The sequence below is a fragment of the Phyllobates terribilis genome, unplaced genomic scaffold, assembly GCF_046119375.1.
Source record: "Phyllobates terribilis strain yellow unplaced genomic scaffold, ASM4611937v1 Scaffold_540__1_contigs__length_1147954, whole genome shotgun sequence".
Taxonomy (NCBI): domain Eukaryota; kingdom Metazoa; phylum Chordata; class Amphibia; order Anura; family Dendrobatidae; genus Phyllobates; species Phyllobates terribilis.
The window spans coordinates 208,821-224,869 of record NW_027363300.1 but is presented as its reverse complement, the minus strand read 5'-3'; the positions used below and the strand labels follow the sequence as shown (position 1 = coordinate 224,869).

Here is a 16,049-nt window from a genome sequence, read left to right as displayed (position 1 = left end):
CTGATTACTTACCTCTCCTGCTGCTGCTGGCTGTCCAGCAGCAGACTGAAGGTGGCTGCTGCTGTGCGCAGGTATATAAAGGCTCAGAGCCTATTATGACACGCGCAGCCAGCGTTCCATTGCCACATTCCATCTACTGCAGGCAGGATACCTGGCTGGCTGAATGTCGCTGAGAAGCTCAAAGAGACCGCCATAAGCAACAGTTTAACAGAATGCCACAGACTAATCAACCAAACTTTTTGGGTTGGGTTCTCTTTTATAGTCTGCAGGCGTTAATTGAAAGAAGTCAGTGTTCCAGCAGAGGGAGACAACGTTTCAGAAAAGGCATTGTAGAAAACCAAAAAAGAAATTTTAAGCGCAGCAGAGTAACCAGCGCACATACCTGTTAGCTCAGGTGAGTTTAAAAGGCTGCTGTTGATAACAAGGGCATTTGCTAAATAGATGGTGTGTGTGCAACAATATACTGAAAGGTCAATTATATTGTGCAGCTTATCTCACCACCTGTAGTTATTTAGGTGAAAGCTCCAAAATGCTTGCCTAATATGTCTGTTTATCCAAAAGGAAGTAAAGAGGGAGAGCTAGAAAGATAGCATTGCGTTACATTACATGGCAATGCAATGCACAGTTGCTGAAGTTGAACCAAAATGAGCTTGTCATCTGGCTTCTGCAACTTTGAACATGAAAAATCCAATGAGGAGAAGAAAAGCAAAGCCAAAGAGTCCATCCCAAAATCCGACAAACAAGCAAAATGAACAAAAAACATTGAATTCAATACTTTCTGATTTTAGAAACTGCATTAAAGAAGGGGTGCACCGGTCCTGGAGATACTGCAATACCAGGTCAATGCGTGGAGTGGACAGAGCAAGCTCTTTTTCCATCTCCCTGTTCTAAAAATCCATTTAATATATGGTCCCCAGATAGGGGACGTATCAGATATTAAACTGATAAGAACAGATACTACACTTGATCTTAGCCAAAAGGCCGAGAAGCGATAACCAGAATTGGTTTCGAACTACGGAGCCACCCAAGGATCCTGAAGAGTCCATTTGTGGAGATGAGCTCCTGGACTCCCGTTAAGAAGACATGTTGTCAACCTCTAGATCCCTTACATGCCTGCACTTTTCGGCTTGCTGCTGCTGCAATCCACGCGTTTTAGATCTGCATAACTCCACCTCTTTAAACACAGCACCCTCACCCCCTGCTGTTCCCACCCGCCTCAACACCGTTGGAAGGGAGGAGAACCAATTAAGGCGGGGGGTGGGGTGGAACGAGCAGCTGTCTACCCTTAGCAGGAGGGCTGCTGATTACTTACCTCTCCTGCTGCTGCTGGCTGTCCAGCAGCAGACTGAAGGTGGCTGCTGCTGTGCGCAGGTATATAAAGGCTCAGAGCCTATTATGACACGCGCAGCCAGCGTTCCATTGCCACATTCCATCTACTGCAGGCAGGATACCTGGCTGGCTGAATGTCGCTGAGAAGCTCACAGAGACCGCCATAAGCAACAGTTTAACAGAATGCCACAGACTAATCAACCAAACTTTTTGGGTTGGGTTCTCTTTTATAGTCTGCAGGCATTAATTGAAAGAAGTCAGTGTTCCAGCAGAGGGAGACAACGTTTCAGAAAAGGCATTGTAGCAAACCAAAAAAGAAATTTTAAGCGCAGCAGAGTAACCAGCGCACATACCTGTTAGCTCAGGTGAGTTTAAAAGGCTGCTGTTGATAACAAGGGCATTTGCTAAATAGATGGTGTGTGTGCAACAATATACTGAAAGGTCAATTATATTGTGCAGCTTATCTCACCACCTGTAGTTATTTAGGTGAAAGCTCCAAAATGCTTGCCTAATATGTCTGTTTATCCAAAAGGAAGTAAAGAGGGAGAGCTAGAAAGATAGCATTGCGTTACATTACATGGCAATGCAATGCACAGTTGCTGAAGTTGAACCAAAATGAGCTTGTCATCTGGCTTCTGCAACTTTGAACATGAAAAATCCAATGAGGAGAAGAAAAGCAAAGCCAAAGAGTCCATCCCAAAATCCGACAAACAAGCAAAATGAACAAAAAACATTGAATTCAATACTTTCTGATTTTAGAAACTGCATTAAAGAAGGGGTGCACCGGTCCTGGAGATACTGCAATACCAGGTCAATGCGTGGAGTGGACAGAGCAAGCTCTTTTTCCATCTCCCTGTTCTAAAAATCCATTTAATATATGGTCCCCAGATAGGGGACGTATCAGATATTAAACTGATAAGAACAGATCAGGTTTCAACATATTTTATTAAGTGCCTAAAAGATGGTTTACAATCAAAAACAACAACACAAACAGTACATTATTAAAACACAGAATTCCACCCATAAAAACCCCATATACGATTGGCATCCCTTCTCCCAATACATTTGACATCCCTCAAGTAATAAATATACATCTGGCTAAAAGCAATTTTAAGACAATCCTTCACAGAAATAGCATCACGTTAAAAAAGTAAAATATTGCGTGCCTTCCAAAGGGCGTCTTTAAAACAGTTAATCATACACCAACATATACAATACTGTTGAGGGGTCGGACATTTAAAAAGGCCATATAAAACATATTCATGGTTAAAATCTCTTAAACCGCAAGTCCATTTTAAAAGAATCCCAACTTTGTGCCAAAGTTCGTGTGCAAATGGGCAATTCCACATAAGGTGCAAGGTGGTTTCGTCATTAACACATGAGTCTCTGGGGCATTTGGCTCTGGCCACCAGGCCTCTCCTGTGTTGAAACTCTCTGGTGGGGAGGCACTGGTGGACCACCATCCATGCGATATCCTTATGTCCATTTGCTAAGAATTTCCCGAAGACATTCTTCCAAACTTGCTTCGACCTCTCTTCTGAGAAATTTACTATGGGGGTCACATCTTCATTCCTCCTCAGAAAAGATAAAAGCTTCTTGCGGTCTTTAAAAATGTCCATATTAAAATCACCAAGGCTATAAAATCGAACAGTCTTTTCTAAGATTGCTTGGTGTTTGGGGGGGCATAGTAAAACAGGGGAATTCAACGACAACTTAAACCATCTTTTAAAAATCATCCCACAAGTATATTTTAAAAAATAACTTAGCGCACTATTACCATTAAAATGTTTGAAACAAAAGCAGAAATAATTTAAATACAAATAAATATGTAAGTCGGGGACATCCCTTCCGCCGTTCATTTTATTCTTCCTCATTATTTCTCGCCTTAATTTTTCCATTTTGGAGTTCCATAAAAACATAAAGATCATCCTAGTCATTTTTTTAATTAAAACATCAGAGGGGGGGTACACCATAGCTATATACAGTATGAGGGGTAACAACACTGATTTTATAATTAAAATTTTCCCCTCCATTGTTAGGGACCTCAAACCCCAAAATGATATTTTCTTTGACATTTTTTCTATGACATTCTCCCAGCTTTGAGTTCCCACATTCTCCTCGTTAAAAACAACTCCAAGAATTTTTACATTGTCTCGTTTTATAGTGAGCTGCGGGAGTTGGGCGGTGTCCCAGGATCCCAAAGTCAGACATTCAGATTTATTTAAATTAAGTTTCAAACCGGATGCCTGGGAAAAAAAATCAATGCGCAACACCGCCCTCCGGAGGGAAGCAGGGTTCACGCACACAACCGTCACGTCATCCATGTAGCCAAAGACTCTCACATCACTGCCACCTCCGCCAGGAACAGGAACCCCTCTAATCACTTTGTCTTTTCTTATTGCGCTCAGCAGGGGCTCCATGGCGCAGATGAACAGGATGGGCGACAAGGGGCATCCCTGCTTCACTTTGGACTCACGGGGAACTCCATCTGTTAAAAAGCCATTAAGAGAAATTTGACTAAAACAATTTTTATATAAAATCTTAATACAATTTAAAAGCATATTAGGGATACCCATTCTTTTTAAAACTCTAAAAAGAAATCTATGAGAGACTCTATCGAAAGCTTTTTCAAAATCTAGGGCTAAAAGAGCTACATTTTGACCCCGGTCTCTGGAATACCAAATTCCATCCCTTAATACGTTTAAAACCTCTGAAATACTTCTGCCTGGTACACTACATACCTGCTCAGGCCGGATCAGTTTGGCAATGACACTCCTGAGCCGGTCAGCAACCACCTTAGCAAGTACCTTGTAATCAACATTTAGGAGAGTTATAGGTCTCCAATTCACTAGAGCACTGCGGTCACCTTTTTTATATATCAAAGACACCACTCCTCTCCTCCACGAAAATGGCAACTGTTCAGAAATAAAAACTTCTTTAAAAAGCATAAAAAGGTCCTCTTTTAAAATGTCCCAAAAAGTAAGGTAAAATTCTTCAGGTAGTCCGTCACACCCAGGTGCTTTACCCTTAGAGAAACTTTTAAAAACATAAAATAATTCCTCTAAAACAATATCGCGTTCTAAAAACTCCTGGTCTGTAAAATTTAACTTAAAATCGAGATCATTAAGAGCATCAGATAAAAAGGACTCATCTATACACTTTTTACTAAAAAGATGCTTATAAAAGTTAAAAGTAGCATTCAACATTCCCTGCATAGATGTTTCACCCTCTAGATTTGTGATCACTTCTCTTTTATCCATGACTTTTTTGAAGAAGAAGCGAGAGCACTTCTCCCCCTCCTCCAACTGCTGCACTCTAGAGTTAAAAATAATCTCTTTCCCCTTTGTGTCTATGCAGTTCTGGATTTCAGTTTTTAGGCTAGCAATATCATCTCCCACCTCCACCCCTAGCTCTTTGAATTTAAAAAGTGTTTGCAGTTTGGTGTTAAGATCACTAAAACATCTTTTTTTCTCTCTAGCTTTACGTCTCCCTGCTTTTATAAAAAACATTCTGACTTTTTTTTTCAAATTTTCCCACCAGGTTACCATAGGGGCATCAGAAGGTTTTTGTCGCCGCCAGGCTTGATAGGCTTTACCAAAGTCTTGTCGAATCAGAGGGTCCTCCAGCAGGTAAGTACTTAGACGCCAGAGGCCCCTGTTGACCCTCTGTTCATCCCGGTATTCTAGGTGCACCTCCAAGCCCTTATGGTCAGAAAATATATTTGATGTTAAAACACATTTTACAGGGTTAAAATCATCTGATAGGAAAATAAAATCGATCCTGGAAGACACCCCTCTTCCGGACCACGTATAACCAGGGTCCGTCGGCAGAAGTGACCTCCACGCATCGCATAATTTAAAATCAGTTATAAAATCTTTCAATAGATGACATGACTTATCCAATTTGCGTAAAGGGTCACCCCCCGCTCGTTGTTCACTAGCACAAAGACAATTAAAATCACCCCCTACGATCAGGGGAGATGACCCAGTACAGTACAATGGCAATATCCCAAATAAATTAATTCTCTCTTGCTTATCAGGGGAAGCATAAACATTCATTACACGTAGGGTAAAACCATTACATTTAAAATGCACTAAAACCACTCTGCCTGGTACTATTTCTGTGACAGTATTTATAGTAATATTTCTCCCACGACAGAGGAAGCCCACCCCCGCTGACTTGTTGTCATTGGAGCCAGACCAGATGGAGGGCCCCAGTCTCCAATCTGTCTTGATGTCATTATAATTTAGTGCATGTTGTATCCTGCATTCCTGTAATAAACATATGTCAAAGTCAGTGGTTTCTAAGTACTTAAATAGAGCAGCCCTACGAACTGGGCTCTTTAATGACCTCACATTCAGTGAGACAAGTCTTAATGTGGGCATTCATAGGTCAGGGTGGTGGATCTTCCATGAGGACACCTGACTCAAAGCCCTGTATGTCAAATTGCTCCAGGACATCCGGGCTAGAGGACCCAAACGACTGATATTCTGTGAGCCGGCGGTTGCCCCCTCGTAGGTCACGGTTCCCAGCCACATTCCAGGAGACGCTGGGGCTTCGACATTCCGTCTCTTTTTCGGGGCAGACTCCACCAGGTCACTGGTGCAGTCCTCCTCTTCCTCCACCTCCTCCAGGGGGAGAGACTGGTCCATCAGGATAAGATCACCAACACAGATTCCCTGATGTTCGCCACCTAGAAGCAAAGCCCCCTCATCTGGCTGGCTAATCGCCCTGGAAGATCCTGAGGCCATCGCTGCGTGGTCCCCTGTAGCCAACCGCACAGGGGCACCACCCTCCAGCCCAACAGGATCGGTATCGGGAACCATCGACACGGAGGATACCCTCCCAGAAGGAGGACCCCTCCGCTCCGGTCCATGCGAGGTCCGCCCATCGTTAAGGGACTTCGATGCAGGGGCCGCCCCAGAGGGGCCTCCGGCTCCCTGCTCCATCCCAGCCTTCTCGCCCTTCGAACCGCCCTCCGACGCCGGCCCGCCAGTGAAGACCGGCGGGCGCATCGGCTCAGCTGCAGAAGATGCAGCTTCTGCGTAGGTCCTGGTCCTGGTCCTGTTGGGGCATCCTCGGAACATGTGCCCCGCCTCACCACAAAGATTGCATTTCCTCCCAGCGGGACAGTCCTTCATTAAATGTCCGTAACAGCTGCAATTATTGCAGCGGTCTACTTTCCTGCCCGTGCAGGACGTTTGGGTATGACCCATTTGTCCACAGTTCCTGCAACATACCGGCATTCCAGGGTAAAATAAGTAGCCTCTGCTCTTACCGATCACAAATGTTGAGGGAGGGTGTAGCATTCCTCCCACTCCGCTTGGGTCCCTCTTTAGACGGGCCATGTACCTCCTCTTGCCGCACCAGAAGCCTACCGCGTTCTTCACAGTGCCCAGGTATCTCAGATCATCACAATAACGGATAAGGTAGGTCGAGATGTCTGCAGCTTCCACAAAGGGGTTCGGGAAATGCACCACGATAGGGATCTCGTCATAGGCATACAAGAGACAAAAGGTTAGTCCATCCAATTCATCTAAGTAGTTTTTCTCATTTAACTTTTGTACGAGTTGGTGACAGCATCCCTGGCTCTTGAAGGTGATGGTGTAAGTCCCCTTGTACTCATTGTCCTGGAAGCAGAATATGTCTTCCCGCCGAAACTCCAGAACTCCAAGCAGAATCCTATGGCAGATGTAGTCCAAGTTCTTCTCCGTCCTCGATCCTGCTCCAACTTCAATCCTCACGGTGTTCCACATCCGGGCATCACCCGATGAATATGTGAGCGTTGCCGGCATCCTTCACTCAGGAACGTACCGACTCTTCTCTCTGAAAGGCGCAAGCCTTCATGGGATCCCTTCCCGTTGCTCCCGGACTAATCCTTCCTCCCAATAGCAGCAGGGGGGTTAAGTCCCTCCGAAGAGGAACGATCCCCCCAGGCCGAGAGAAAGGGTACCAAGAGCACCTCACAGGCAAGACCACACAGGTAAACCTGATAGATCGTGCCAAAAGGCCAAGAAGCGATCACCAGAATTGGTTTCGAACTACGGAGCCACCCAAGGATCCTGAAGAGTCCATTTGTGGAGATGAGCTCCTGGACTCCCGTTAAGAAGACATGTTGTCAACCTCTAGATCCCTTACATGCCTGCACTTTTCGGCTTGCTGCTGCTGCAATCCACGCGTTTTAGATCTGCATAACTCCACCTCTTTAAACACAGCACCCTCACCCCCTGCTGTTCCCACCCGCCTCAACACCGTTGGAAGGGAGGAGAACCAATTAAGGCGGGGGGTGGGGTGGAACGAGCAGCTGTCTACCCTTAGCAGGAGGGCTGCTGATTACATACCTCTCCTGCTGCTGCTGGCTGTCCAGCAGCAGACTGAAGGTGGCTGCTGCTGTGCGCAGGTATATAAAGGCTCAGAGCCTATTATGACACGCGCAGCCAGCGTTCCATTGCCACATTCCATCTACTGCAGGCAGGATACCTGGCTGGCTGAATGTCGCTGAGAAGCTCACAGAGACCGCCATAAGCAACAGTTTAACAGAATGCCACAGACTAATCAACCAAACTTTTTGGGTTGGGTTCTCTTTTATAGTCTGCAGGCATTAATTGAAAGAAGTCAGTGTTCCAGCAGAGGGAGACAACGTTTCAGAAAAGGCATTGTAGCAAACCAAAAAAGAAATTTTAAGCGCAGCAGAGTAACCAGCGCACATACCTGTTAGCTCAGGTGAGTTTAAAAGGCTGCTGTTGATAACAAGGGCATTTGCTAAATAGATGGTGTGTGTGCAACAATATACTGAAAGGTCAATTATATTGTGCAGCTTATCTCACCACCTGTAGTTATTTAGGTGAAAGCTCCAAAATGCTTGCCTAATATGTCTGTTTATCCAAAAGGAAGTAAAGAGGGAGAGCTAGAAAGATAGCATTGCGTTACATTACATGGCAATGCAATGCACAGTTGCTGAAGTTGAACCAAAATGAGCTTGTCATCTGGCTTCTGCAACTTTGAACATGAAAAATCCAATGAGGAGAAGAAAAGCAAAGCCAAAGAGTCCATCCCAAAATCCGACAAACAAGCAAAATGAACAAAAAACATTGAATTCAATACTTTCTGATTTTAGAAACTGCATTAAAGAAGGGGTGCACCGGTCCTGGAGATACTGCAATACCAGGTCAATGCGTGGAGTGGACAGAGCAAGCTCTTTTTCCATCTCCCTGTTCTAAAAATCCATTTAATATATGGTCCCCAGATAGGGGACGTATCAGATATTAAACTGATAAGAACAGATACTACACTTGATCTTAGCCAAAAGGCCGAGAAGCGATAACCAGAATTGGTTTCGAACTACGGAGCCACCCAAGGATCCTGAAGAGTCCATTTGTGGAGATGAGCTCCTGGACTCCCGTTAAGAAGACATGTTGTCAACCTCTAGATCCCTTACATGCCTGCACTTTTCGGCTTGCTGCTGCTGCAATCCACGCGTTTTAGATCTGCATAACTCCACCTCTTTAAACACAGCACCCTCACCCCCTGCTGTTCCCACCCGCCTCAACACCGTTGGAAGGGAGGAGAACCAATTAAGGCGGGGGGTGGGGTGGAACGAGCAGCTGTCTACCCTTAGCAGGAGGGCTGCTGATTACTTACCTCTCCTGCTGCTGCTGGCTGTCCAGCAGCAGACTGAAGGTGGCTGCTGCTGTGCGCAGGTATATAAAGGCTCAGAGCCTATTATGACATGCGCAGCCAGCGTTCCATTGCCACATTCCATCTACTGCAGGCAGGATACCTGGCTGGCTGAATGTCGCTGAGAAGCTCACAGAGACCGCCATAAGCAACAGTTTAACAGAATGCCACAGACTAATCAACCAAACTTTTTGGGTTGGGTTCTCTTTTATAGTCTGCAGGCATTAATTGAAAGAAGTCAGTGTTCCAGCAGAGGGAGACAACGTTTCAGAAAAGGCATTGTAGCAAACCAAAAAAGAAATTTTAAGCGCAGCAGAGTAACCAGCGCACATACCTGTTAGCTCAGGTGAGTTTAAAAGGCTGCTGTTGATAACAAGGGCATTTGCTAAATAGATGGTGTGTGTGCAACAATATACTGAAAGGTCAATTATATTGTGCAGCTTATCTCACCACCTGTAGTTATTTAGGTGAAAGCTCCAAAATGCTTGCCTAATATGTCTGTTTATCCAAAAGGAAGTAAAGAGGGAGAGCTAGAAAGATAGCATTGCGTTACATTACATGGCAATGCAATGCACAGTTGCTGAAGTTGAACCAAAATGAGCTTGTCATCTGGCTTCTGCAACTTTGAACATGAAAAATCCAATGAGGAGAAGAAAAGCAAAGCCAAAGAGTCCATCCCAAAATCCGACAAACAAGCAAAATGAACAAAAAACATTGAATTCAATACTTTCTGATTTTAGAAACTGCATTAAAGAAGGGGTGCACCGGTCCTGGAGATACTGCAATACCAGGTCAATGAGTGGAGTGGACAGAGCAAGCTCTTTTTCCATCTCCCTGTTCTAAAAATCCATTTAATATATGGTCCCCAGATAGGGGACGTATCAGATATTAAACTGATAAGAACAGATACTACACTTGATCTTAGCCAAAAGGCCGAGAAGCGATAACCAGAATTGGTTTCGAACTACGGAGCCACCCAAGGATCCTGAAGAGTCCATTTGTGGAGATGAGCTCCTGGACTCCCGTTAAGAAGACATGTTGTCAACCTCTAGATCCCTTATGACGCGCCCCCTGGGACATATTCCTTTTTGAGGGGAATACCCGGCACCGGATCAGATGGGGGGGGTTGTAGTCTCCGAGCGGCTGTGACTCCGTCAAGCTCATTGTGATGTGGCAGTTCTACAGATGTTATTAAGAGTTCTTTTGTGTCGACTACGCCACCCGTTGTGATGCGGTCACTGTGGCCGCCGCTGCAGCAGGGTCCGCTGAGGCTGATGGTGGGTGCGCAGCTTGGTGGGATAACCCCCAACGGGAGGGGTATAGCCTCAGAGGGGACAGGCGCAGAGGATGGGGGTTGTGGTGGTGTAGTGCAGACGGCAGTGAAGACAGAGTCGGGTTGTGCAGTTAAGGGTGTTTACTTACTGCAGATGTTGTACTGGTCACTCCAGCTGCTAGTGACCACCCGAGCCGTGCTGCGTCCACCAGGTCCTGGATCCAGCCAACCCCCAAACAAGTCCGGAGCGTGGCCCTGAGCTCTCTTTCTGTCCCGTTCTCTGGCCGTCCCCACCAGTGATCCACCTAGGTCCAGCTCCCTCGGGCCTTCTGTTGGGACACCCTTGGCCCTGGGTTCCCTGACCCTTCATGTGGTGTGCCTTCGGGGTGGATGTGATGGGTGACCGTGGCAGACGCTGCCCACGGTCTCCGGTCTCTGGCTGGGGAATGTTTTTACCCCCACCAGCTTGGGTTCCGGTACCCTGTGCCGACTCCTCACCCGGTGCTTTAATTTGGGTTCTTGGGTCCTCTCTGTTTTCCCCTCTGGGTACTCCTTCTCTGCTCCTCTCTCACTCAGGGTCTCTCTCTTGCTGCAGGCTGACTTCCTCTCTGCTTGCTGTCTGCTCCTCTGCAGCTGTCTTGCTGTCTCCAACTGACTTGTTCTCTGCATCTGACTTGTTCTCTGCATCTGACTTGTTCTCTGCATCTGACCCTGATTCTAGTTGGTGCCCACCTTATATATCCCTCTATGTGTGAGCTCAGGTGACCAGCACCCAATGAGCTCCTATCACTACCCAGACTGCTCCCCCTATCTGCCCCTACACTACATGGGATGTTCCACCCCCCTCCCACTCCAGCCAGGAACAGACTCGGTCGTACCTGCACATTTCTAAGTGGGAGTACCGTTGGTCTGCTCCTCGGAAATGGGATGTATGTAGTGCATGCAGCCTACCGAGCTCAGTTCCACACTCCATCCTTACCCGGGAGTGGAATATCACACCTCTGGGTTGAGGTGCAATACCCCTGTAGCAGCCGAATCCTCAGGGTGCTACATTCCCCCCTGGTAAATCACAGCACGTCCTCGGGCTGTAAAGACAAAAACACCAAAACATACAAAATTTTTCATATAAACATAATAAAACATATAAAACATTATATATATAAAACTTTTCATATAACATTCTCGTCGTCTCTTGGTTCAGGTTCCTCCTCCGGACACTGTGCAACGTGTGTGTCCGGGAAAAGTGCGACAGTCTCTTAGAAAAACTGGTTTTCTATAAAACCAGTAGGGGGCGCTTTAGGACGCGCAACTATATACAGGGGAAGTTGGCCGCTCTCAGTCCTCGGCCAGGTAGAGGGAAGGGAATGGCTGCTCACAGTCCTCAGCCTGTAGGATGAAGGGGTTAACGGGTAAACAGTTCACTGGTCCCAACGGGGACTATTTTAGCAGCAACGGTTCACTGTGCCCCGACGGGCAACTATATACAGTCTCTACTCCCGTCCTCAACGACGGCTCCCTCCTGCTTTTTCTTGGTGATATGGTGTTGCTTCAGACCCGTCCGGGTCCTCTGGCTCCTCCTCCCCGTACCGCAACTCCTCCTCCGTCAAGCGGTGTACGTGGAGGGCGTAAGGTCCTTTGGCACACTTGTGCCGGGTGAAAGTGACGTCGTCTCCGACGTAGAGGTCACGACCTCTGTGCCCCTCCGGCAGATGGGACTCCACGTCTCTGCGCGTGACAAAGACGTCGCCGGGGGTGTTGTTGTCTCTGATGAAGCCCCACCCGTGCTGCTGGTTAAACTTGATTACAGTCCCGGTGGTACGGGGACTGTGCGCTGCACGGGGGTCCCTCCTGGTCCGGCTCTTTTGCTCGGCGCTCCTTATTTGGGCCTGTTGTTCCCGGACCCGCCTCTCTCTCCGCTCCCTCGCGAACTCTTCGAGCTGCTGTCGGCAACACTCAGCGCGCTCTGCTGCAGCTGCCCTAGTTTCCTGAGTGAACCCCATTAGATCTTCTCCGGTGGGGTCCCACTCAAACTGTGCTTCCGCTAGCGGGGGCGAGATCCGTGCCACGGGCTTCGGAGCCGGAATCAGGGGTTCATCCAGGGGTCTTAGTTTCTGCTGCCGTTCCAGCTCATGGTATCCTTCGGGCCAGATGAAGGGCCGCCCGTCCGGCCATGTGAGCTGGCTGAACAAGTCCTCCCCCAGGTGTGGCACCCTTGGTTTTACGGGCGCGGGCGCGGTGGTGGTGGCGCCCGGGTTGCCCAGGCCTTGCGGCCAGGCCTGGGGCACCTGGAAGGTGAAGGGCACCGTTAGGACGGCGGCACCCTGGGTTACCTGGCCTTGCGGCCAGGCCGGAGGCTCCGCGGAGGTAGGGGGCGCTGTTGGTGATGCGGCGCCCGGGGGTACTAGGCCTTGCGACCAGGCTGGTGGTATTTCCTGCTTTGTCACGCTCCGGGTCGAGGCGCGTGACGTCACAGGGGTCGCTGCGGCGGCTTCCGGTCGGGGCCTAGTCCATAGCGGTGACATGGCGGCTACGGGCACAGCAGGGAGACTTTCGGGCTCTGCGACGGGGAGCTGGGGCAGGTGGGCGGTTTCTCGGCTTGGGGTATAGGCGTCCCCTTTACCTGCCTCCATGCGTTCGGCTCCCTTCTCAGCGCCGTCTCCGACCTTGGGTCCTCCCGCGTCATCCGTAGAGGCAGTTGGTGTCCTCTCCCAGGGGAGCATGCTCCGTGGACGGGTTCCAGCTTGCTGGGCCATCTCCCGGCTCCACTCCGCCAGTATCTCACGCTGTACCCGGGCCATCCTCCTTGCGAGGCCCTCCAAGGCAGTTTGTGCACACTCCCGGTCTCGGGGGAGCTGCGCTAAGATCTCCGCTAGACCTAGCGGGGTTGTGGACTCTAGCAGGCTCCTGACCATCGGGTCGGTGCTGCTCTGCTCTTCTTCCGGCAGGCTCCTGGCCAGCGGGCCGGTGCTACTCTGCCCTCCTTCCTCGGTCTCTAGCAGACTCCTGGCCAGCGGGCCGGTGCTGTTCTGCTTTCTCTCCATCTCCGGGTGAGCTCCTCCGCTACTCCTCGTTAGACCTCTTGCCTCCGGGTCCGCTCGCTCCAGACTCCTCCAGGCGGCACCCATCTTTGTTCTTTTCTTTCGTCTCCTCCCACTTCGAGGGCGGTCCCGTGGCAACTCAGTGACTGTCAGCTCCAGGGGTAGTTCTTTCACGCTGACAGACACCTCCAACATCACAGTCTCTGTTGGTGGGGGCGGTTTCCACTTTTGGCGCCATTTTCTGTCCCGGCCCACGATGGGAGGCGGCCTCTTGCCCTCCTTTGGCACGCCCATAATGGCGTCCGCTGCCCTTCCAAGGCGGGAAATCTGCGGTTTTGGCGGGAAGCGTCGCCCAGTGGCGGGAAACTCTGCAGATGGCGGGAACAAGCTGGAAATGGCGGACAATCGGCGGGAAACGACTGGTGATGGAGTCCGATGGCGTGGACCCTCCGGAACCGGCGGGAGACTTCTTTCTGAGGTAAACTTGCACTTTTCTTCAGGCATGCAGTACCCGGGTGTTGCGGGCACGTAATCCTGCCGACTACGCCAAAGTTGACGCGCCCCCTGGGACATATTCCTTTTTGAGGGGAATACCCGGCACCGGATCAGATGGGGGGGGGTTGTAGTCTCCGAGCGGCTGTGACCCGGTCCCGTGCCCAGGGCGTCAAGCTCAGTGTGATGTGGCAGTTCTACAGATGTTATTAAGAGTTCTTTTGTGTCGACTACGCCACCCGTTGTGATGCGGTCACTGTGGCCGCCGCTGCAGCAGGGTCCGCTGAGGCTGATGGTGGGTGCGCAGCTTGGTGGGATAACCCCCAACGGGAGGGGTATAGCCTCAGAGGGGACAGGCGCAGAGGATGGGGGTTGTGGTGGTGTAGTGCAGACGGCAGTGAAGACAGAGTCGGGTTGTGCAGTTAAGGGTGTTTACTTACTGCAGATGTTGTACTGGTCACTCCAGCTGCTAGTGACCACCCGAGCCGTGCTGCGTCCACCAGGTCCTGGATCCAGCCAACCCCCAAACAAGTCCGGAGCGTGGCCCTGAGCTCTCTTTCTGTCCCGTTCTCTGGCCGTCCCCACCAGTGATCCACCTAGGTCCAGCTCCCTCGGGCCTTCTGTTGGGACACCCTTGGCCCTGGGTTCCCTGACCCTTCATGTGGTGTGCCTTCGGGGTGGATGTGATGGGTGACCGTGGCAGACGCTGCCCACGGTCTCCGGTCTCTGGCTGGGGAATGTTTTTACCCCCACCAGCTTGGGTTCCGGTACCCTGTGCCGACTCCTCACCCGGTGCTTTAATTTGGGTTCTTGGGTCCTCTCTGTTTTCCCCTCTGGGTACTCCTTCTCTGCTCCTCTCTCACTCAGGGTCTCTCTCTTGCTGCAGGCTGACTTCCTCTCTGCTTGCTGTCTGCTCCTCTGCAGCTGTCTTGCTGTCTCCAACTGACTTGTTCTCTGCATCTGACTTGTTCTCTGCATCTGACTTGTTCTCTGCATCTGACCCTGATTCTAGTTGGTGCCCACCTTATATATCCCTCTATGTGTGAGCTCAGGTGACCAGCACCCAATGAGCTCCTATCACTACCCAGACTGCTCCCCCTATCTGCCCCTACACTACATGGGATGTTCCACCCCCCTCCCACTCCAGCCAGGAACAGACTCGGTCGTACCTGCACATTTCTAAGTGGGAGTACCGTTGGTCTGCTCCTCGGAAATGGGATGTATGTAGTGCATGCAGCCTACCGAGCTCAGTTCCACACTCCATCCTTACCCGGGAGTGGAATATCACACCTCTGGGTTGAGGTGCAATACCCCTGTAGCAGCCGAATCCTCAGGGTGCTACACTTACATGCCTGCACTTTTCGGCTTGCTGCTGCTGCAATCCACGCGTTTTAGATCTGCATAACTCCACCTCTTTAAACACAGCACCCTCACCCCCTGCTGTTCCGACCCGCCTCAACACCGTTGGAAGGGAGGAGAACCAATTAAGGCGGGGGGTGGGGTGGAACGAGCAGCTGTCTACCCTTAGCAGGAGGGCTGCTGATTACTTACCTCTCCTGCTGCTGCTGGCTGTCCAGCAGCAGACTGAAGGTGGCTGCTGCTGTGCGCAGGTATATAAAGGCTCAGAGCCTATTATGACACGCGCAGCCAGCGTTCCATTGCCACATTCCATCTACTGCAGGAAGGATACCTGGCTGGCTGAATGTCGCTGAGAAGCTCACAGAGACCGCCATAAGCAACAGTTTAACAGAATGCCACAGACTAATCAACCAAACTTTTTGGGTTGGGTTCTCTTTTATAGTCTGCAGGCATTAATTGAAAGAAGTCAGTGTTCCAGCAGAGGGAGACAACGTTTCAGAAAAGGCATTGTAGCAAACCAAAAAAGAAATTTTAAGCGCAGCAGAGTAACCAGCGCACATACCTGTTAGCTCAGGTGAGTTTAAAAGGCTGCTGTTGATAACAAGGGCATTTGCTAAATAGATGGTGTGTGTGCAACAATATACTGAAAGGTCAATTATATTGTGCAGCTTATCTCACCACCTGTAGTTATTTAGGTGAAAGCTCCAAAATGCTTGCCTAATATGTCTGTTTATCCAAAAGGAAGTAAAGAGGGAGAGCTAGAAAGATAGCATTGCGTTACATTACATGGCAATGCAATGCACAGTTGCTGAAGTTGAACCAAAATGAGCTTGTCATCTGGCTTCTGCAACTTTGAACATGAAAAATCCAATGAGGAGAAG

At 49.3% G+C, this 16,049-nt stretch overlaps 4 non-coding genes across 4 annotated transcripts; all 4 read right to left on the bottom strand.

The window, feature by feature from the left end:
• Positions 1-802: 802 nt before the first annotated feature.
• Positions 803-993, bottom strand: LOC141232600 (U2 spliceosomal RNA). Its single transcript, XR_012298793.1, has one exon. It is a non-coding gene; the product is annotated as a U2 spliceosomal RNA (small nuclear RNA).
• Positions 994-2,102: 1,109 nt separating this feature from the next.
• LOC141232504 (U2 spliceosomal RNA) lies at positions 2,103-2,294 on the bottom strand. Its single transcript, XR_012298750.1, has one exon. It is a non-coding gene; the product is annotated as a U2 spliceosomal RNA (small nuclear RNA).
• A 6,166-nt stretch (positions 2,295-8,460) lies between these two features.
• Positions 8,461-8,651, bottom strand: LOC141232589 (U2 spliceosomal RNA). Its single transcript, XR_012298792.1, has one exon. It is a non-coding gene; the product is annotated as a U2 spliceosomal RNA (small nuclear RNA).
• Positions 8,652-9,760: 1,109 nt separating this feature from the next.
• On the bottom strand, positions 9,761-9,951 carry LOC141232409 (U2 spliceosomal RNA). The gene has a single exon (XR_012298661.1). It is a non-coding gene; the product is annotated as a U2 spliceosomal RNA (small nuclear RNA).
• Between the last annotated feature and the right edge of the window lie 6,098 nt (positions 9,952-16,049).